Raw genomic sequence first — 23,051 nt, forward strand, 5'->3', positions numbered from 1 at the left:
AGAAAATTTAAAAATATGAAAACAGGCTCTCCCAGAGTCCGGAGCTTCTGGCAGCCTTGGTCCCCACTGCCCGAGCCCTCTGGGACCCCGTGAGAACAGCCAAGGAAGCCAAGCACAGTGGCGAAGCATGGCATCTGTGTTGGGTAGGAGGGTGAAAGGCGGGGAAGAGCTGAACAGGTGGGGGGAAAGAAGGGCAGAGGGCGGCATGCGGATGTGGTGGAGGGGAAGTTAGAGATTACCCTGAGGATGGGGCATTTCTGGAGGTGGGGCAGTTTCTAGTGATAACCAGGTCCCAGGGGTGTCCTCTGGGCAAAGAGGAGTCGAGGTCAAGGCACTGAGGGACCAGGGATGGGGGAGGCTTATCAGCATGGATGCAGAGATCTCCAGGCACAAGCCAAGCATGGAGGAGCAGAGGCCTAAGCTGGCAGGGCTGGTGAGGAAGCATCCTGGAGGCCGCCACAGCTGCGGCCATAAGGCCGGGAGGCAGGTTGCACAAGTGGGGTGCTCCCCCGTGTTTAAAGACAGGATGGCCAGAAGGAGAACCCCAGGTGGGGGTCGTGTCCCGGGAGTGAGAGGTATGTGCAGACTGACACGTAGCTTGACACGCAGTCAGAGGAGAGGGCTGTTGACGGTAGCTGCTCAGAGCTACCAAGAGGCTCGGGGAGATGGGAAGGAGGGAGAGGTCCCCAGCCCCCAGGGCGGGGGACTGGATCACGGAACCACCACTGACTCCAGGGGCTTGGATGAATCAGTTGTGTATTCTTCAGTTTCGCCGGACAAGAAGCCGAGTGGTGCAGGAGCAGCGAACACCCCTGCCAAGTGTGAAAGCGAATGATCTCTGCTGGTGGAGAGCAAGGGGGTGCCGGCCCCGGAGGGCTGATGGAGGCCACAGAGCTTTGGGAAGGGAGCGTAAGGTGGGACAGGGGTGAAACAGACGGTGTGTCCGAGCTGGCGCCCAGAATCTCCCACCCCTCAGCTACTAGTCCATTAAAATACTGTCACCACTCCAGGCAACCTGTGACCTGCTGTCTGTGTTTACAGACTAGGTTTCATTTTCTAGAATTATATATAAATGGAATCAGAGCATATGTACTCCCACCCCCCCCCCCCCCCCGCCGCCTTTTTTTGTTTGTTTTTGGTCTGGCTTCATTTACTCAAGATAATTATTTGAGATCTGTCCCTACGGTTCTGAGTATTAATAGTTCCTTCATTTTCAGCCATAAGAAGTATTCCATCCCAGGCCCACACTGCTCTTTATCCTTGCACCTGTTGATAAATGCTTGAGTTGTTCTCAGTTTTTGGCTTTAGAAATAAAGTTGCTGCGAACCTTTGTGCACCAGCGCATGGCTGAGTGCCTTCATTTCTCCCAGGGAAATCCTTGGGAGTATGATATCTGGGTAGTATGGAAGGTGTATGCCTCGCCTTTTAAGGAGCTGCCAAACGATTCCCCAAGGTGGCCGCACCGTTTTAGGCTGCCTGGCGGCCGCCCCACACCCTCACCAACACTGCTCACCGTCTGTCTTGCGGACTTACCTTCTAGCGCAATATCGTCTCTCATCGTGGTTTTAATGTTTATTTCCCTCATCACTGCCGATGTTGAGGGTATTTTTATGTGCCTGTTGCCATCGTATGTTTCCTTTGGTGAACTATCTTCTTGAATCTTTTGTCCATTTTTTTCATTTGGCTTGTTCGTTTTCTTAGGGTTGAGTTTTGAAGGTTCTGTCTGTTGGTGCAAGTCCTGTATCAGATAAGTGGCTTGCAAATACTTCCTCTCCGTCTGTGACTTGCCTTTTCATTGTCTTAACAGTGTCTTTCAAAGAGCACAGGTTCTTAATTTTGATGAAGTCCAGTTGATCGGGTGAGCTCTTGGTGTCATATTTAAGAAATTTTCGCCCAACTCGAAGTCACGCCACCAGCTCTCAATCTCAGAAGGAAACCGATTTTCTTTAATGGTTGGCAATATGACACATCAGGAAAAACTTTATGAAATTTTCTACGTAAAAGCCCAAATATTTCTGGGTTTTGGTGCGACAGTGAGGAAGTTGTCAGCCCTTCCCCAGCACGATGCAGCAGGAGCGGCGCCCCTTGAACACTGAGTGTAACACACGGGTCAGGGAGCCCCCCGTCCCGTCCTCTCTCCCTGCTGCTGCTGTGACCCCGTTCTGCCAGAATTCACTTCATCACGTTGACCTCACGGCCCTGTGCTCAGAACGCTCATTTCTTGCTTTCCTGAGAAATGTAACCTTCTGGCTCTTTTTGCTTATGGTTTCTTTCTTAGTGACCACGGTTAACGAGAACAGCGTCGGGGAACCGTCCCTTCCCAGCGCCGGGCCTCAGCAGTCTCCCACACACTGTCCTCCTAGAGTCTCCTCTCCTGTCTCCCTTTCTGGCCACCTCCCACGGGGCCAAGCCCAGCAAGACGCCTCTCTCCCCGGCACCCCTGTCCTGCCAGCCTCGAGGCACACACCCTTGGCGGCCTCAGCGTCTCAGGCCTGTCTCCAAGCCTAGCTGCTCAAACACGTCTCCTTGCCAGAGGGGACTGGAGTGGCACCTGGCGGCATGGGTGTGGGAGAGGAGTCTGAGGGCTGGGAGTCCCAGGTGGAGCAGGGCCAGCCAGCAGCCTCACCACCAGCTTTCTGTCAGGGGAAGGAGCCCACAAGGCGGGGCTCACCTGGGTTCGCCTAAGCTCCTCCCCAGGGCTGGGGGCAGGGACCAGTCGGGGGCCAGTTCCCGCTTGCTGGTTGCCACCGCGTTGCCCTACCGTCAGTCAGAACTAAAAATATCACCTCCTTGGGTCAGTGGACCAGTGGACCCAATGGGAGGAGTCTGTGGTCAATTTTGGTGTGTCCCAGCGGCCTGGAGAAGGGGGGAGGGCACAAGAAGTATGAAATCTCTTCAGGCGCACGGTGACTGGGCGCAGCAGCCCGGGCTCTAGGGCCTTCCTCAGTATTTCTGGACAAAAGAGCTACTTCCCTAGAGTCCTGTGAGCGCATAGACTGTAGGGAAGGCTGCTTCTATGGGACAAAGGAGGGGGCGGGGAGGGCACTGGGAAGGGTTGGTAGGGCCTCAGACCCTCTTTTGGCTCCTCCATCAGTGGGTGGGGCTGAGGTGGGCGGAGCTTTCTTTGGCTGTGTCCGCCACCAGTGCAGCCCCGCCCCTGGCCGCCGCCTCCTTCCCCCGCTGCTCACAGCGCCCAGAGCTGCCTACGTCCGCTGTGGAGTCTTGGAAGCCACCGTTTTCCATGCCCGAGGCTCACGAGCAAGCTATCACCGTGTTCCCACCCCTCCTCAGATGGGTTTTCTCCTTGAGCAGGAATCTGGAACTGGTCCACCTGAGTCCGCCACAGTACTCAGCAGGTTAAGTGGATGAGCGTATGGTGCAAAGGGAGAAAGGGGGTCCTCTGGGTCTCCGGGTGTGGTGCCAGGACCAGGTTCTTGTCCCACACCTGCTCCTCCATCCCGTGCAGAGACCCCTGTCCTCAGCCCCGCAGTGCAGGGAGAGGGGAGAGGACCAAGGCTCTGCTCGGATGGGAAGGCCCCTGACTGCCCGACACAGCAAAGACGGGACGGGGGTGGCAGAGGTAGGTGAGCCAGAGGGGAAGGAAGAGGAAATGGAGGGAGAGGGAAGGATGAGCCGGGCCTGTAGAAGCTGGTTAGTAGGTGTTTATGTGTGGACGAATGAGTGAGTGATGATAAGGAGAGCAGGGCTGTCGTGCGGCAGGCTGCCTGCTTCGAGGAACGTGTCTGTAGCAGTCCAGAAACAAGGCAACTGCAGAGTTCAAGAGGTGCAATTAAGGGGCAAGGACAGGCTTGGGGGTATAGCTCAGGGGTAGAGCATTTGACTGCAGATCAAGAGGTCCCCGGTTCAAATCCGGGTGCCCCCTTGCTAAAGTCACTTTTGGCTGTGAAGTAACAAATAAGAAGGAGGCAAATAATTCCGATGCTGTCTGTGCCTGGGTTCTGTTCTGTCCTCATCTCTAGGATTGGACAACAGGGAGGGTGGTTGTGAGGGTTCCTTGAGGTCAAGCTGGTCATGCTGTGTCACAGGCCTTAGCAGGAATTCAGGCTTCCACAACATTTCCTGGCTTGATGAACACACCTTCCTTTTGATCTCAGTCTCAAGCCTCACTGATCTCCAGACACACCTGACCCGCTTTTTAAAAACATTTTGGTTCTTTTTCCTCCCCTGGCCTTATTCTTCCTTGGCCTCCCTAACTTCTCCGTTTTAGCAGGGTCCTCCTTGTCCATCTCCTCCAGGAAGCCCCTCCTGACTTCCTAGCAGCATAGCTTCTTACTCCCTGTTCTCACAGCTCTCTGCTTGGATTTCCGCCACTCTGTGGAAATACTTTGGTTCATGGGTTTCTCTCCTGCTTGGACTAAGACTCTCTGAGAAACAGGGATAATGTTTTATTAGTCTGTGTCCTCAACATGGATGACAGAGCCTGGCACCTATCGTGCTCCAAGAGTGTTTGTTGAGTGAATAAATGAATCAGTCAAACAGTGAGCACCCTCCTGAGGCCTGGAGTATGGAGGAGGCTCTCCCTGGGCTGAGCGTGAGGTTCACTTAAGACCCAGAAGCAACCACCGTTGTTCTGATGCCTGTGTGCCAACCTAGGCAGAAAGACTAGTACAGACTTGAATGATCTTTCCAGGTGTAAAGGTCAATGCCATTGCTACGGCCTGGGGAAGAGAGCAGGAGAGAGGAGGACTAGTTAAGGTTGAGAGAGGAGGACTAGTTAAGGTTGAGAGAGGACTAGTTAAGGTTGAGAGGGGAAGACAGGAAAGTGGACTACAGTGGAGGAGACTTGCCACCTCCTGGGACATGCAGAAAAAGCCCAGCAAATTATAGACACAGAGATCCTGAGTGCAGTGCATGGGTGAAAAGGTGTTAATGAGAAGCAATAAACAGGAGGGATAGAGCATTTGACTGCAGATCAAGAGGTCCCTGGTTCCAATCCAGGTGGCCCCTTTCTTACTTTTTAAATTACTGAAGCGGGTGCTGGCATCTCTGCCTCTTCTCCCCACATAGAACCATTAAACGAATGCTCTTTGTCTTGGGATAAAAATTCAGGATCTGCACCAGGACCAGCTCCCAGAATCTTTCCCCAGGCATCATCCAGACAATAGCTACTGGGGTCACATTTCACCGAAGAGGCTGATGAAGTTGGCTCCGTCCCCTCCTACCTACCTGGAGACTCTTGCCCTTCGAGGCCTGTGGGGAGACTTCACTTCCTTTCTCTTAAGGTCTCGTTTTCTCAACCTTGTTATAATCTCCACAGAGAAGGTTATCTCTTTGCTCTTACTGTTACCGCCTGTGAAGTGTGGGTATGCATCTTCCTACTTCCCAGAAGTGACTGTAAGAGTTAGAGACCACATCAAAAGCAGAGCGTCTGTCCTCTCCCTGGGAATCTCTCAGAGGGGCTGCCTCCACCACACACGTAGACCACTTGATTCTCCCTTCTCCCTCTTTTCTCTCTTACCACTCTTTCTTTTTTAACCTGCATCAGTATTTCCTTGGTGAGAATGCCTAGAAGTAGACCCTAATTTATATAATAATTTTTAAAAATTTAGTCAAAAGATTTAAAACGTATAATGGTATAAAGAATCCTGCAGAGGAATTTCCATGTTCCTTAATGAAGAAGGTAATTTGAACCAATCTCTCCTATGAGGACAAATAAAAAAGCTGGGAAAATATTACAAACATCTCATCAAAAGCCTCAGAGAGCCAACTAGTTAGATAGGAAATACAAAGTGGAGATTCAGAACAAATGAGAAACAGAAAGATAGAGCTCCACATGAGAGACTGCTTTGGCCCTGACCGTGGTTTTCAGTCCAAGAGAGGCAGCGGAGTGGCTAAGTGAATTTCTGGAAGTCTCTCAGGACCAGGGAGATAGAAGTCAGAATTCTGGGCCCACCTAGAGTAGGGACATGGGTAAAACCAACTCTGGCTTTGGGCTAGGACCCTGAGGAGGAAGGGTGAACTGAACAAAAACAGTCCCTGGAAGAATTTGTGGCTGGCCTTTGTGACATCTGGATGGCCCAGAAAACTCAAGCTTTGAAATTATATTAAGATATCCTGACTGCTAGAGCCACTCAGGTACCTGGAAAAAGCAAATGAAGGATACTATCATCTCCACCTGGCTCCAGATTAGTTCTACAAATACATTTTTTAATACAGTGTTCAATATATAGTCAAGAATAACTATGTACACAATGAGGCAAAAACCACCAATGAAAATCAATAGAAACAACAGACCACAGAACTAAACACAGGGACTTTTTGTATTAGAACTGCCAGAAACAAACAGTAAAAAAAACAATGCTTGCTGTTTTCAAGAAGATAAGAGACAAGCTTGAAAATTTCAGTAGGAAGCTGGAAAGCATAAGAAGTAACTAAGAAGATGTGAAAAGAGAACAAAGAAATTTTGTATCTAAAAATCAATAACTAAAGGGCACCTGGGTGGCTCAGTTGGTTAAGCGACTGCCTCCAGCTCAGGTCATGATCCTGGAGTCCCGGGATCGAGTCCCGCATCGGGCTCCCTGCTCGGCAGGGAGTCTGCTTCTCCCTCTGACCCTCCCCCCTCTCATGTGCTCTCTCTCATTCTCTCTGTCTTTCAAATAAATAAATAAAAAATCTTTGAAAAAAAATAAAAATAAAAATCAATAACTAAAATTAAAAATTCAATGAGTATGTCCGTGTTATAGTCAGTGAATGGTTTCAGCCAAAGAGAAAATCGGTGAATTAGAACATTGGGATGAAAAAACATCCGTTATAAAGCATGCAGACAAAAGCATGGCAAACAGAATAGAGCATAACAAATCTAGAGGATGCAGTGAGAAGGTCTAGTGTACATTTAAATGGACTCCTGGAAGAGAAAATGAGAGAATGAAGTAGAGGCAATATTTGAGGAGACAAAGGCTGAGACTATTTTGCAACTTAGGAAAGACATTAATGCTGACATTCAAGAACCCCAGTGAATCTCAAACATAAGAAACAAAATTAAATCCATACCCAGAGTTACTGTAGTAAAATTGCAGAAAATCACAGACCAGAAACTCAAAAACATCGTAAAAAGAAGACACATTATTTTCAATGAGTTCCAATGAGATTGACAACTGAGTTTTCTAGAGTAACAGTGAAAACCAGAAGGCAGTGGAATTGCATCTACTGAAATACTGTTAACATAAAATTCTGTACTCAGGTAAAATATTCTTCAGGAGTGAAGGTAAAGACAATTTCAGACAAATAAAAACTGAAATTACTCATCCATAGCATGCATGCATCAAGGGAATTCTAAAAGGTATATTCTACGCAGCAGGGAAATGATTTGGATGGAAGGACAGGTGTAGTAAGGAAGACAGAGGCCAAGAAATAGTAAATATCTGAATAAATTTAAGTGAACATTGACTGTATGAAAAATAACAATAATGAGGTTAACACAACTTATGGAATAATGTAAAAGATAAAAACCGCATATAAGTTGGGAGGAAAGTAAGTGCAGTTAAGGGTATTCTAAGGGGCGCCTGGGTGGCTCAGTTGTTAAGCGCCTGCCTTCGGCTCAGGTCATGGTCCCAGGGTCCTGGGATCGGGCCGCGCATCGGCCCCCGCATCGGGCCCCGCATCGGGCTCCCTGCTCAGCAGGAAGCCTGCTTCTCCCTCCCCCAGCCCCCCCCCCCCGCTTGTGCTTCCTCTCTCACTGTGTCTCTGTCAAATAAATAAAATCTTAAAAAAGATTTTATTTATTTGACAGAGAGAGAATGAGAGATAGCCCGAGAGTCGGAGGGAGAAGCAGACTCCCTGCTGAGCAGGGAGCCCGATGTGGGACTCGATCCTGGGACTCCAGGATCATGACCTGAGCTGGAGGCAGTCGTTTAACCAACTGAGCCACCCAGGCGCCCCTAAATAAAATCTTTAAAAAAAAAAAGTATTTTAAGATGCTGGGGCACCTGGGTGGCTCAGTCGGTTAAGCCTCGGGTTGTGATCCCAGGGTCTTGGGATCGAGCCCCACATTGGGCTCCCTGCTCAGTGGGGAGCCTGCTTCTCCCTCTGCCTGCCGCTCCCCCTGCTTGTGCTTGCTCTTCCCCACCCCGTGTCAAATAAATAAATAAAATCTTTAAAAAATTGTAAACAAAAAAATTTTTTAAAAAGTATTCTAAGATGCTTGTATTACCTGTGCAGAAGATAAATCCATTGGTTAGCCACAGATTTTGAGAAATAACTATGCATATGGAGTGTCTAGCATAATCACTAAAATAGAAGAAATAGCATTTATATTTTTCAAACCAGTAGGCAAAAATAATAGCATTATAAAAATCTCAGTCAACACACAAAAAAGGGGGGGGGGAGAGAGAAAAACATAAATAAGCATTATAAATTGAAAGCATAAAATGAGGTAGACTTGAATACAAATACATCAGCAATTACATTAAAAGTAAATAAATTAAATGCCCCAGTTTAAAAGACAAAGATTATCATACTGGGGTTAAAACCAACCAACTATATTCTATTTACAAAAAACATTATCTAAAATTTGGGATACAGAAAGATTGAAAAGTAAAAGGATGAAAAAATAAATGACTGGCAACACATTAACAAAAAGAAAGCAGGTGTAGCTTACAATCAGACAAAATAGTCTTTAAAACATGAAATATTACTAGAGATAAAAAGATAAATTATTAATAACCAAAGGCTGAATTTAACAGGAAGATGTAAAAATTCCTGATTTTTATGCTTCTAGTAATATAGCTTCAAAATATGTAAGGCAAAAACTTGACAGAATAACAAAGAGAAATAAACAGAATTAGAGTGGAAAATTTTTATAAACCTTTCTCATTAATTAACAGAAGGGGACAAAAACATTATGAATAATTAAAAATTTTTAGTTTCCTTCTCCCCTAGCTTTATTGAGATATAATTGACAAATAGAATTGTAATATACTTAAAGTGTACGATGTATGATATGATTTACATATACATTGTGAAATGATTACCAAAATCAAGTCAATTAACACACCCATACTTACTTGGCAGGGGAGATACCATGATCATGAAGGTGGTTTTTCCAGGGTGAGGCTCATTCATTGCAATCCGATGTGCTGACCCCTGTGATTTCCCCAAATGTGGGAAACTCGATTGCATAATTTGTGGTAGAGGGGACTGAAAAAAAAAAATTAACACACCATCACCCCACATAGTTACTTGTGTGTGTGTGTGTGTGTATGTGTGTGTGTGTTTAAGATCTACTCTCATAGCAACTTTCAAGTTTACAATACAGTATTATTAACTACAATGTCCATGATATACATTAGATCTCTGGAACTTATTCACCTTATAACTGAGTTTCTACCCTTTGACCAACATCCCCCCATTTCTTCCACCCGTCAGCCCCTGGCAATGACCAATCCACTCTCTGTTTCTGGGTTTGACTTAAAAAAATTTTTTTTTCACAAAAAGTGATACCATATAGCATTTACCCTTTTTTTGGGCGGGGGGGGGGGGGTCAATGGCTTATTTTGCTTAATACAATGCCCTCCAGTTTCATCTATGTTGTTACCGATGGCAGGACTTCCTTCTTTCTAATGTCTGAATAACATTCCACTGTGTGTGTGTGTGTGTTTGTGTGTGTGTGACATTTTCTTTATCCAATACAAGATGAATGGATAAAGAAAATCAGCATTTAGAGAAATACTTGTAGCTTTGAGCAATATGCTAGAAAAGAAGAATAGAAATAAACTAAAAATCCATCTCAAGAAGTTAGAAAAACTGGATAAAAGAACATTATGAGAGAAGAAAGAAAAGAGCAGAAATTAATGAAATAGAAAACAAACACACAATAGACAGGACTAACAAAGCCAAAAGTTGGTTTTTGAAAAGATTGACTAAGCTTTCATGAAACTGATAAGAAAAATAAACAGAAACAAATAAACATATCAAAAAGTAGAAAGCAAAACTGCAGATTCTCTAGATTTTAAAATAATGATTATTTAACATTATGAAAAACAATATACAAAAAATTTAAAAATCTAACAAACATGAACAAGGAACTTAAACTGTGTGGCAGGCATGATTTTATGTACTTTAAAGATGTTAATTTAATTTTCATAACATCTCCACAAATAAGGCATTATCACTGTGCTCATTTCTATAATCATGCCCTTTTCATATATGGCAAAACTGAGGCTAAGGGAGTTAATCAATTTCACCAAGTCCACTCAGAGCCCAGAATTTGAACCCACGTATTATGTGTTAAGCGTCCAAAGACTTTGCTACTATGCTGTGCTGAAATTGAGCAAGAACTTAAAAAATACTACAACTTGATAAAGCTGACACAAGAAAAAAATAGAGAAGCTGAATAGTCCTCTAAGTTTTAAGTAGTTACTTTATTCAAACTGTTATTTGAAACTTTTTCACAAAAAAATTCAGGTAAGATGGTTTTACTGGTGAGTTTTGTCTCATCCTTAAATAAGCAGTAACTATACAAAAACAACTATTTTTTACATAAAAATCTAAGAATAGAAAAGATATATACATTCTATAACTCCTTTTACAAGATTAGCACAATCTTGCTACCAAAACCCAAAAAGGACGGTATAAAGAATGCATCGACCAATCTCACTCATAAACATAGGTACAAAAAATTAAATTATTATCTAACAGAATTGACAAATATATATATATATATCTGATATATATATAGGATAGGACTTCATGATTAAGTTGGATTTATATCTGGAATCCAAAGTATGTTAAATTTTACAAAAAGCAGTAAGTGTAATTCACCATGTAAATGGACTAAAAGAGGAAAAATCATATGATTATCTCAATCGATGCAAAAAGGGGGTTTGATAAAATTTCACATCCATGATAAAATTTTTTTTTGCAAACTAGAAATTGAAGAAAAATTCCTTAATTTGATAAAGATCACTTAGAAAAAGTATAGTTCATGATATGTACTTAATGGTAAAATGTTGAGAGCTTTTCATTTGAAATCAGAATGAGTCAAGATATCTACTATTAACACCCTTATTCAACATTACACTTGAGGGCCTAATCGGTACAATAAGGTAGGAAAAAGAAACATCTTAAGGACTGGAACAAGGGAAATAAAACTTGCAAATTACTTAGACGGTATGAACATATACGTAAGAAATCGAAAAGAATCAACAAAGAAATTATTAGAATTAATGAATGTTTAGCAAGACTGCCAGCATATACCCTGCATTCTTTTATCCCCTTTTGCCTGGCCAAATCACAACTTTTGAAATGATACCCTAGAAATTTCTGCTTTCAAATCTTAAAATTCTAATGTTAATCAATATTTTTATCCTCCTCACAAATTACATAAAGATACTTTAACTCTTATCACTCTGTTCCTTGTATGTTATTGTGAACCAGTATTTTAGTTTTATCTTTTTAAGAAAACTTTATAAATTATACATTAGCATTATGTTATATGGTCAATGATTTTTTTAGATTTATTTACATATCTTATATTTTCTTTGTTCAACATTCCTTTTTTTGTCTCAGATCTCCCATTTTGGGATCACTTTTCTTTTCTCTAAAGTATATATTTAAAATTTGCTTTAGTGAGAGTCTGTTGGCAGTAAACTCTCTCAGCTTTTGTCTGTTCTTGAAGAATAGTTTGGCTGGGAATAGAAATCAAAGCTGACTGTGATTTCCTCTCAACATATGGAATGTGTTATTGTACTGCTTTCCGGCTTCCTTTGCAACTGTTGGTAAGTCATACAGCAGTTGAAATATTGTCCTTTTATAAATGATCTCAGATTTCCTTCTGGCTACCTTCAAAGGACAGAGTCCTCACCCTCAGCCAGGAGACCAAGTATGCACTGGCGAGTGCAGGGACCAGGTGAGGGGAGTGGGGGGAGATCAGAGGAGGGGACAAACACATCACCTGAGCAGAGCTGCCTGCTTGGGTGTGATCTCTGCTTCTTCACCCTTTGCAAGAAAACTCAGAAACCAGATTCAGCAGGAGGAGAGGAAATTGGAACTTCTTTACCACCACCACCACCACCACCAGTGGCTAAAATGCCAGGGGGCACCCAGATTTGAACTGGGGACCTCTTGATCTGCAGTCAAATGCTCTACCCCTGAGCTATACCCCCTGCTATACTGGTGAGATCCAATTAATACCCTTTCGCTGTGCAGCCACACCCAGAACTCCCGCCCCTTCAGCTCGGAGGCTGAGTTGCAGGACCTGCTTTACTGCTAACTCATTGCCCTGCTTTAGAAGAAGTGGCCCCAGGTTGCTTTCTCCCCCAGCTGGGCAACTTCTCCATCTTCAGGTCCTGTGCGAGAGCAGCAACTTGGGAAGCCTTCCCTGACAGCTGCAAGGATCTGTTGTAACATCTGTATTGTGGTTTTTGTGCTGAGCACCTGAAAACAGACCCAGAATGCGCACCACTTAAAGGGTAGAAGACACACGGACTGGAGGTGGTTCGGAGCCCTCCACACAATGCTACACCCTCGGATGCAGCCAGAGCCCTCTCTCATCGCCTCAGCTCTCCACGTAGTCAACCCTTAAACTGCTGGGTGAGATGAGCCACCTGAAGAAATGACTGTCCCTAGGCTCCAAGTCCCCCTTTCTGGGCTCTGCCCTGCGATGCTGGCTCTGAGACTCTGTAAACCACGCTTATCCTTTGCCAGGTGGCTTCCCGGTTGGTCCCCATAGGGCTCTGGGAGGGAGACGGGAAGGTGGGAGCCAGACCAGGCACCTGTTCCGCCTGCGGTGGTTCCTGTCGGGGTCACCTAGCAGCCACAGCCCGTCGCAGGAGCAGCCGTGATTGCCCCCTGCAGTTTGGTGCTCGCAGGACCCGCCTTGCCACGACTCTTGGGGGACACCAGTGCCTCCTTAGGGATCTGAGGCCAGGATCCGCAGAGAACCCCCCACGCCCGTGAGATTTCCCAAGTTCCTCCTCCTCTGTTTGTTCCCCGGCCCCCCGGAGCCCGAGCCGCTTCTGACAGCTACTACCTCCGTGATACTCAGTCCCTCCTTTCCGTCTATCAGTTCTCCACGGTCTGGTTGTTATGGGTCGGAGCTCCAAAAAGATCCGCTGAAATCTTTCCCTTGGTACCGCAGGATGCGGCCTTACTTGGATGGGGTCATGGGGGAGACAGCTAGCTGGGGTGAGGTCATGGTGGAGAGGGTCGGGGCACAGCATGACCGGGTCCTGGTAGGAAAAGGAGAGACACACACAGGGAGATGACAGCCAGGGAGGAGCCTCCTCTTCAGAGAGGGTGTGCCCTGCCCACCCCTTGATTTCTGACTCTGGGCCCCAGAGCGGTGCCCCAATACAATTCTGTTGTGTTAAGCACCCAGCTTGTGGTACTTTGTTACAGCTGCTTTAGGAAACTGATGCACTCGTTAACGATTATTTATATTAAATTCTCTGTTAAAATAACGGAGGCGGCTTTTGCCTCTGGACAGGACCCTGGGTGATACTGAAGTTGGGACCACTGCGGGTCTGGGGAAGCAGACCCCCAAAGAGGACGTCTGGGATGGATTCGGTCTTGTCGCTGTCCTCAGGCAGTGCCGAGTCCGTGGAACGACCAGGAGTGTGCTGGTTCGTCGGCTCAAGCCAGCCTCGTCCAGTCCGGGGAACTAGAGGGCAGTGGCTATACAATTCAAGTTTGTCATTTCAGGTGAAGGAGGAAAAAGCAGGTTTTTGAAGGGGGCACCTGGACTTGAACCAGGGACCTCTTGATCTGCAGTCAAATGCTCTACCACTGAGCTATACCCCCTCCTGTTGAGGAAGGTGTGTAACTAATAAACTTATAGTTCCACACACAGGCTGCTCTTTCGGACTCGGTACGGAACTGCTAGGTCCGGGCAACTATAAACGCGCCCTCTCATACCCCAACTATCCTCCTTTTCCAAAAAAGCACCACCCCTTCTCGGCATCAGCTTGGAAGATCCCTGAAGTTTCCATCTGAGACCACGAAGTCTGTACCTGGCGTGGTATTCCGGCAGAAAGTGAAGACCCGGGGTAAGGTGCTGCTCACTGAACTAGAATGTTCATTGCCAGCTTCTCAATGTTAGTCCTGCACGAATTTACCTTTTGATATAAGCGAATTGATCCTTTCTAGTTTGTGATTTGGCGGCTGTGTCTGGATGGTGTCGGGATGGTGCCTTGAGTGTTTGGGACAGATGTGGTGCATGTGCTGGCTTCTGGTGGAAACAGACTGGCCCCAGTGCTGGGTGGTGGCGGTGGGTGCGGGTGTTTCTTCAGCACGCCGGGTCTGCAGCTTGGCTCGGGACATTTCCTAGAAAGCTTGCCTGAGTCTACTCTCCTCCTCCTCCTTCCTGGTGGGATAGATATTTGTAATAAACGTTTGAGGCTCCATCTGGCTTCCGTGGCTGGACCCGAGGGCTCTGACTGCCACAGCGAGCTAAATCCTGAAGTGCCTTATGTTCCACGCTGCTAACAAATGCATCTCCAAGGGGGATGAAGTCGAGCAAAGCTTTTCCAACGGTCTGCAGCAAAGGATGAGCTTTATTTTTATTTTCCAAAATTCTGTCACGGCTCAATAGCAGTGCATCAGACTTGCAGACTTTGAGGCCCACCGCCCGCCCCCAACACCAGAGCTGGCTAACGTCAGATTGTTGTAGAATTTCTTTTTTTTTTTTTTTTTTAAAGATTTTATTTATTTATTTGAGAGAGAGAATGAGATAGAGAGAGAGCATGAGAGGGGAAAGGGTCAGAGGGAGAAGCAGACTTCCCGCTGAGCGGGGAGCCCGATGTGGGACTCGATCCCGGGACTCCAGGATCATGACCTGAGCCGAAGGCAGTCGCTTAACCAACTGAGCCACCCAGGCGCCCTGTTGTAGAATTTCTAAGCATTGACAGAGAGCTCATGGACGACACTTTGAATGGCACCAGGCTCGTGCTTGCTTTCACAACGTATATACTGAAGGGCACCAGGCTCGAGGACATGCTGACCATGAACTCTTCCGGAATAGAGGGATGACTTCACTACTCTGTTAAGATAGTCATGCAAGCCCTCTGTAGAACTACCTTTTCCAACCAACAGGCGCGTCATACTCCACCAGTCAGAAACTGCATTCAGCTGCAGAACGCAGAAATGAGAGTGCTGTTGTGCAGGGGGTGGGGTGGGGGTGGGGGCAGACTCGCTCACTACTGTACTGTGCATTTCTAGTGGGAAAGACAGGAAGTTCCTGGGGGAGCTTACAGGCAAGGAAGCAGCCAAATGCACATGGCCCCTGAGCTTTCTTTACTCCACAGAGAGGTGGGCTTGGACCAGGTGGAGCTGGGTGCCCCACAAAACATGCACCCGTAGAAGGATCTTTCCTTACACTGCTATACATTGTCACAGGGGGAGCTAGGAAGACCTCAGGAGCACCCAGTTGACGGTAACAGTGGGAGTTTCCTGGTCAAGTAAGTAGTCTTCTTAGAAATGCTCCTTCTAGTGAGTAACTCAGACCTACTGAGCTAGGTCCTTGATACTTCATAGTTGATGGGGAAAGGGCATGAGCCTTCTGACTCATCTTGATTTGTGCTGTAAACACATTTCCTTTGTGGTGTAAACGAGCTAGATATACACGCCTTTCTTTTGCAAAGGGTGGGTGGTGATGAGCAGACCAGGACTGGCATGGCCACTCCAGGGTGTCTTTAGGGACACAAGTTCCTTTTAGCTCTCTGGTCAGCCTTTCTTGAAATGTGGATCCCATCCTCAAGGTTGACCCATGGTCCAAGGTGTCACCTGGTACTCCAACCATCACATCTGTGCTCCAAGTAGGAAGCAGGAGTAATGGCCAAAAAAGGGACATGTCGTATTTGTCCTTCTCTGAAGTTTTCCCAGAAGTCTTGTCCAATGACTGCATCTTATCCCTCTTTGCCTCCCCTAGCCAAAGAGAGGCCAGGAAATGTGGTCTTTTGGGTGGACATAACTGCTCTATAAAATCAGGGTTCTGTAACTAAGGAAGAGGGAAGAATGTATATTGGGTAGTTAACTGGTGAGCTCTGCCCCCTCCACACACACATGCACACATGCACACACACACTCACACGCACACACACACACATTCACATGTATACATATGTGTGTGTTGCACAGTTTCTACTCTTTTTTTTTTTTTGTAAAGGGGGTAAAATGTGGCCAATATCTAGGGTCACTATAATGCATAACGGCAGGGTACTATGTAACTGGTGGAGTTGTATAATACACAACCTGTGCCTCCGTACCTGGCTGCCCTGTCAATAACCATCTCTCCAGTGTTCCATCTATAAAGACCTATCATATGAATGCCTGCTGTTTTTCAGAGCTAATGAAATATTTCACTCCGTTGATAAATAGGCATGTTTCTACTCCTGTTTGATTACCAGGAAGCTCAGAGATGAGTTTTATTTTCAGCAATAGTAGCTTCTCCTAACCTGGGCTCTCAGGGATGATTATTTACCTCCTCTCTGAATGTTCAGTCCTTGCCTTTTTTCCCCCTTTCAATTTAAAAAATTGTGGTAAACAATACAGAACATAAAATGTATCGCCTTAACCATGTTTAAGTGTACAATTCAGCAGCATTAAGTATACTCAGTGGCTGTGCAACCATTCCCACCCTCTGTCTCCTGACCTGTTTCATCTTCCCAAACTGTCCCTGTCCATCCAGAACTGCCCGTCCCCCTGCCCCCAGCCCCTGACATCCCCCCTTCTGCTTTCTGTCGCCATGATTTTGACAACCTCATATAGTCAGCCCTGTTTATACTTGTTTGATCGGTTGGACTTTTATGTATCTTTTATTGCGAGCTGCCTTGGATTCAATTTGTTTTTGAAGCAAGCTTGGTATAAACAAATAAAATCAGGATGGTAATAATTAGGCACAAGGGAAACACTGAGAAAGCCTAGGGCAGGTTTCCTCTATCCCTTCAGGACATGAGTATGGCTGAGGTAAACATGACACAGTCTTCACTACTTGTTGGAAAGCTAGATTCCAGGAGGCTGGGCCTAGGGGGTAGCAAGGAGCTGTCCTCCCACTGGAGGGAAAGGGCCTCCACATAGAGGCACTGGGATTTGAACTGGGGACCTGTTGGTCTACAGCCAAATGCTCTACCCCTGAGCTATACCCCCACCTCCCTCTGTCCTTTTAAATAAGATACTTCCGTAATTCCAGTCTTTGCCAAGCTGTGCTCCCACGGTGGGCCTCCTGGGGAGCTGCCCGAGCGCCTTCTCTGAGCACGCAGCTCCACACCTGTCAGCAGCTGCTCTCCATCTCCCGCCTGCGCACCTATGTCCGCGTGAACACCCCTCTTCCCAGGTGATGCCGGTGATGATGATGCCGGTAGTGATTACCGGGTACCGGAGGGATCCTACCCGTTCCCTCCACATCTAGGATGCTTGCTTTCTTTTTCTGCCTCTCCTGCTCTGTTTTGCTTTCCTTTCCCAGGGACTAAGACCTGGGACTGATCAGAGGCTTTTTCAGGGCTTACCCCAGGGGAGGCCCCCGGCCTCCCGGCCTCCGGCCGCCGGCAGGAAGAGAAAGCTGCAGCCCCAAACTGTGGGGGGCGGGGAGCGGGCAAGGACCAGCCCAGGTGTCGGCAGGCGGGAGGGCCCGGGGTTTGGGCACCGGGCGCTTGCTCTCAAAGAGCCCCTGCTCGGCGGTGATGCATTTCTAATATTGAGCCATCATCGCATTTCTGTTGAATCTTTCTTGGTTATGTTGTCCTGAACTATTGGATAGAACTTTCTGCTCTTGTATTGAGATGATTCTGAAGTGAGATTGGCCTTCCCTGGTAGAGGAGGATGGTTCCCTGCTCGAGGGTCTACTAGTAGCTGCTCCCTGTGCTAGAACCTCCAAACAAGCTCTCGGGTGCCTCTGTACAGGATGTAGGCAGTCAAGCTCCCAAGACTCCAGACGCATGCAGATGAGGTGCGGTGCGCGGCGGTCTGCCTTTCTTTAAAAAAAGAAAAGAAAAGAAAAGAAAAGAAAAGACAGTCAAGAGTGTTGGAAAGTGGATGATTTTTTTCCAGGATTATGAACAACACTTCGATGAAACACAAGCACACGTGTTGCCCACTTCTCATGATTTCCCTACGATTGCTTCCTCAAAGTGAAATGTCAGGCTCAGGACATGGCTCGGTGACGTGGCCCTCCCGGCGGCTGTCACGCGTCCCCCCCCACCCCTGTGGTCCTCCCAGGTCTCAACACAGACTCTGGCCCTCAGCAGGGTGCTAACAGTCTGCTTCGGAATGGGGTCTGCTAATCCCCAACTGGCACAACCTCAGTGTGGTCGCCCCGGTATGGAGCTCGGCTCCCAGGCCCACACGCCAGACCCCCGAATCCGAAGAGGCCCCCTGATCTGACCCGGCTCTCAACACCTCTCCAGTCCGCCTCTCAATACAGATCCAGGAAGCCAGAACGCCCTCCAGGTTCCCCGGGAAACCAAATTAGCTGTCAGAAGGTTGCTTAGTGAGGCTGCAATCAGAGCAAATGGAATCGAATGTTCTTGAGGGTTTTCTGCTCAGGCCACAGAAGTTGTTCATGAATTATTCCCATTCCAAAGTACTGTCCCTTGTCTGGAGGCCAGAATACTCACACCCACCAGAGTGGGCATCTCAGTGTGTCCTTGGCTGCCCCTACTAGGTGGCTGAGTCTTGTCACCCCATGTCCTGAACGCATGTACCCCTTCCCTGCCTCGTGTCTCCACTCTCTGACCTGCTAAGTGTGTTTGAGTCTTGGTTCACAAACGGAGGGCTAGAGGATACGTCACTTCATTTTTCTACAAAACAGCTTGATGTCTCTTTTGTGTCCAATCCTGCTGAATGACAGAAATTGAATGACTCAACTCTGGGTTCTCCCACAACTTCCCCTGTGCTGTGCCTAAGTTCTGAAGGAGTTTCGGAGTACCTCAGCTGTCGGGGCGGGTGGGCGTCTGGTCTGCCACCTCGTCTTGACCCCATTGTGAGCACTGGAACCTTCTGATCCCATGCTGGTCCTGTCTGCATCTTCTGCTTGGCTCCCTGGTACTTGCCACCATGCCCATGTGGCCCTTCCTTGCTGGGACGGAGTTGGCTGCAGGTGCCAGTCTGTATGGTCTGAATCCCCCAGCGTCCAGATGGCTGGAACGTGAAAGCTGAGCATTGACAGTTTGCATCTACAGGCTCATCCCTTCCCCCTGGTATTAAGGACGCAAGCTCTCCCTGGCTGGCTGGCTGGGGGGCGGGGGCTGGGGTGGGATAGGAGCCAGAGGGGCAGGAAATCTTAGTTACCATCTCCACTCTGACCGGCCACACCTGAACTGCAGGAAGACTCGGCTGCCCGTCTCCCCTCCACTGACCCCAGGACCCTCCATCCTTACAAGACAGCTCTTGTGGGGGCCTTCCTGCGACTCAGCATTGAACGCTTTCTGTGAATTGTCACCTTGGGTCTTCAAGTCCACCCCTGAGCTGGGCATGATTATTATCCCCAAGTTGCAGGTGAAGAAACTAAGGCTTAGAGAAATTCAGGAGCCCAGACAGTCTAACTCTGGGACTAAAGCTTGTGGACCATGTTGCAAGTTCTAACACAGAGTGAATCGGGTCTCTGCGTGGCAGGACTAGACGAAACACCAGCCAGGTCCTTACTGTGTGCTTTGTCTTCTGAAATATTTGGGACATAACAGCGCATCGCCCGATACTGTAGGCTGTTAGGCTATGATGCAATTAATGAAGTCACAGCTCCCTTTTACCGATATTCCCGTCTCAAGAAGTCCCTTTGAGTGCACCTGCTCAAAAACACATCTCTCGGGGGCACTTCTGCTGATGGCCAATCCCATCGGTTGCGTGCTGATTCTAGATTCATGTTCACCGGGCAATATTATCTTCACGTTTTAGGGGTATCACCAGCCCACGTATAAACCAAAGTGGGAGTGTCCTAGGAGCTGGAGGGAAGCACTACCCCCCCCCACCCCCCAAACCTCTGGGCGAGTTGAGTCATTTCGCCAATCCCTGAGGTGAGAGCCGAGCTGGCTGGAGGAGCACCAAGCAGCTAGAACTCATCGCCCCATCCATCCACTCGTGACCTCACCCTGTGTTGCTGGTGATGCTCCTGATGCCGCCAATGAGCCTGAAACCATAGTGACTGGTTCTATGAGCATGCTTTTTTTTTTTTTAAACTTTTTTATTTATTTATTCATGAGAGACAGAGAGAGAGAGAGAGAGAGGCAGAGGGAGAAGCAGGCTCCCAAGGAGCAGGGAGCCCGATGCGGGACTCGATCCCAGGACCCTGGGATCATGACCTGAGCCGAAGGCAGATGCTTAACCATCTGAGCCACCCAGGCGCCCATGAGCATGCTTTTTTGATTCTCCTTGCTCTTCAGTGAAGTTGCCTTAGAAGTCAGCCTTTCTCCATGGTGCGAAGGGGAATAAAGAGAGTTGCTGTCCTCACACACCGACGCACAGCTGATTAATGTAAGATACAAACTGTCATCAGAACCAGAAAACGAAAATAGTATTTTTTTTAAATTGGGGAGCATAATTTCCTTCTGTTATACTTAAAAATACTTATCTATGGGAAAGGGATTTTTAATTTTTTTATTATGGAAAATCTCAAATATATACAAAAGTAGTGGCATCCACCATTCAGTTATTGGTCAGGGTTCTCCACAGAGACAGAGACACAGAAGCAACAGAGGGGATGGTGGTGGAGGGAGAGAGGGGTTTATGATAAGGAATTGGTTCCTGTGACCTTGGAGGCTGAGATGTCCCATGATCGCGCATCTGCAAACTACAGACCCAGGAAGGCTGGTGATGTGGTTCTTGTCCAAGCCTCCCGTCCTGAGAACCGGAGAGCGGCTGATGTAACTTCTAGTCTGGGGCAGGAGAAGCCAATGTCCCAGCTCAGATAGGGAGAGAGCGATTTGCCCCATCTCTGCCTTTTCCTTCTATTCAGGCCCCCAACAGATCGGATGATGCCCATCGGCATTGGGAGGGCAATTGGCTTCACTTAGGTTTTACTGATCCAAATGCTAATCTCATCTGGAAATACCTCACGAGCACACCCCAAAATAATGTTTATCTAAATATCTATGTACCCTGTGATCAGTCAAGTTGACATGTAAAATTAACCATCATATTTTCAACATGGCCAAGCTCATTAGAGATAGAGGCTTGATCAGAGTTCAACCTTTGGCAAGAAGATGTCACTGGAAGGACTGTGTACTTCCTCTGGATAAGGATGCTCCTCATGTCTGCTTGTTGCTCTTTTTGTGGAATCGGGACTAAGTGGTGTGTTGACGGGTTGTTAACCTTGTCAGTTTCCCCATCAAACATTTATCTCATGGCTTTAGCAGGCATTGGTGATACTTGCTTACATCTCTTATGTCATTAGGAGCTGCAAATGGTTTTATTCGAATCCTCTACCTCATTAGCTCAAATTCTTTCATAAGGAAAGATATCCTTTACCAGCTATTTGGTTCTCTTGGAATATAGTTAATAGCAAAGGTATAGAACAAATGCTTGATTCTTTCCTTTTATTTATGAATTTTCAGAATAATGAATCGATGCCTTAGCAACCTCCAGATTTGACCAGTGAAAGCTTTAAAAATATATACATATCCTTATGGATTAATGGATTTTTAAATGCATGTTTTCTGTGTTTCAGTCAATTACACTGATTTTTCTTTTTGATCTTCAAATAGTCTCACCTTTGGCACTTGTTTAATTTGGCTCCTATGTCCACTTACCATGCTTCTACTTGTCTTTGAGAATTTCTGTGTGGGTGAGTGTGAGGGTGTGTGTTTGCACAAGCAAAATGAGATTGCCAGGCTGGGTGGGCTGCCTTTAGTAGGCATCAAGCCCCATCACACAGATGGACTTGTATTTGTCTGCAAGGTGGAGGAAGGTGGACCTCGCTTGGTAAGGGTTGGCCAGAGCCTCCGGAGCATGATGGGAAGGACAGGTAGAGAACACAGAGTCTTGGGAGAGAACTCCAGCAGAACCAGGGAGCGCCAGGGGCTCAGGCCTTAGCGGGGGGAGCCCCACAGAGCTGCTTGCCTGGAAGAGGCCGGAGCCGACCTGGCTGAGGATGGGCCTCGGTGCAGATTGTCCACACTGGGGATTCTGGCAAAACACAGCGGAAACGGGGAGGACATTCAAACAGACCCATGCTGGATTCCCCACCAGTCTGGGTGGGTGAGACCTTATAGGATTTATTTATTTATTTATTTATTTATTTATTTATTTAATTTTTTTTTTTTTAGATTTTATTTATTTGAGAGAGAGAGTGAATGCGAGAGAGGGAGCATGAGAGGGAAGAGGGTCAGAGGGAGAAGCCGACTTCCCCCTGAGCAGGGAGCCTGGGACTCGATCCTGGGACTCCAGGACCATGATGACCTGAGCCAAAGGCAGTCGCTTAACCAACTGAGCCACCCACGCGCCCTATATGATTTATTTTTAAATTGTATATTTTATTTTAAAAAGATAAACACTGAACTCGCAGAATTCATGTGATACAGTGTTTAAAAGGTACAAAAAATACGCTGTTGGAAGCAACTGTCGCTCAGGAGGTGAATGGATAAACTGTGGCGCATCCAGACAACGGTATATTATTCAGCGCCGAAAAGAAATGAGCTCACGAGCCAGGAAAAGACGTGGAGAAAACTTAAATGCCTATTACTAAGTGAAGAAGCCAATCTGAAAAGGCTGCATACTGTATGGCTTCCCGAGAAAGGCAAAACTATGGAGACGGTCAAAAGTTCAGTGGTCGCCAGGGGTTTTGGGAGTGAGAAGAGAGATCGACAGGCAGAGGACAGAGGATTTTTAGCGGGGGGGTGGAGGTACTCTGCATGATACTGTAATCATTAATGCATGTCATTGTACATTTGTCCCAACCCACGGGTGATTGTGATGTGCATCACGGTCGCAGACGTACCGCGCTGGTGGGGGGTGTTCATAGTGGGGGCGGCTGGGGGTGGGTGGAACGCAGGGGTATATGGGAAATTCCTGTACCCTCCTCACAATTTTGCTGCGAACCTAAAACTAAAAAAATAAAATGTTTTTAAAAAAAGATTTTGTTTATTTATTTGAGAGCAAGAGAGAGAGCG

At 47.0% G+C, this 23,051-nt stretch overlaps 3 non-coding genes and 1 pseudogene across 3 annotated transcripts; 2 read left to right on the forward strand and 2 right to left on the reverse strand.

Annotated features, from left to right (window-relative positions):
* The first annotated feature begins 3,811 nt into the window (after positions 1-3,811).
* TRNAC-GCA lies at positions 3,812-3,883 on the forward strand. Its single transcript has one exon. It is a non-coding gene; the product is annotated as a tRNA-Cys (tRNA).
* Positions 3,884-9,015: 5,132 nt separating this feature from the next.
* Positions 9,016-9,190, forward strand: LOC113912108 (annotated as a pseudogene).
* Positions 9,191-12,050: 2,860 nt separating this feature from the next.
* Positions 12,051-12,122, reverse strand: TRNAC-GCA. Its single transcript has one exon. It is a non-coding gene; the product is annotated as a tRNA-Cys (tRNA).
* Positions 12,123-13,686: 1,564 nt separating this feature from the next.
* TRNAC-GCA lies at positions 13,687-13,758 on the reverse strand. Its single transcript has one exon. It is a non-coding gene; the product is annotated as a tRNA-Cys (tRNA).
* Between the last annotated feature and the right edge of the window lie 9,293 nt (positions 13,759-23,051).

This window comes from Zalophus californianus, chromosome 12 (genome assembly GCF_009762305.2).
Source record: "Zalophus californianus isolate mZalCal1 chromosome 12, mZalCal1.pri.v2, whole genome shotgun sequence".
In the NCBI taxonomy this organism is placed as follows: domain Eukaryota; kingdom Metazoa; phylum Chordata; class Mammalia; order Carnivora; family Otariidae; genus Zalophus; species Zalophus californianus.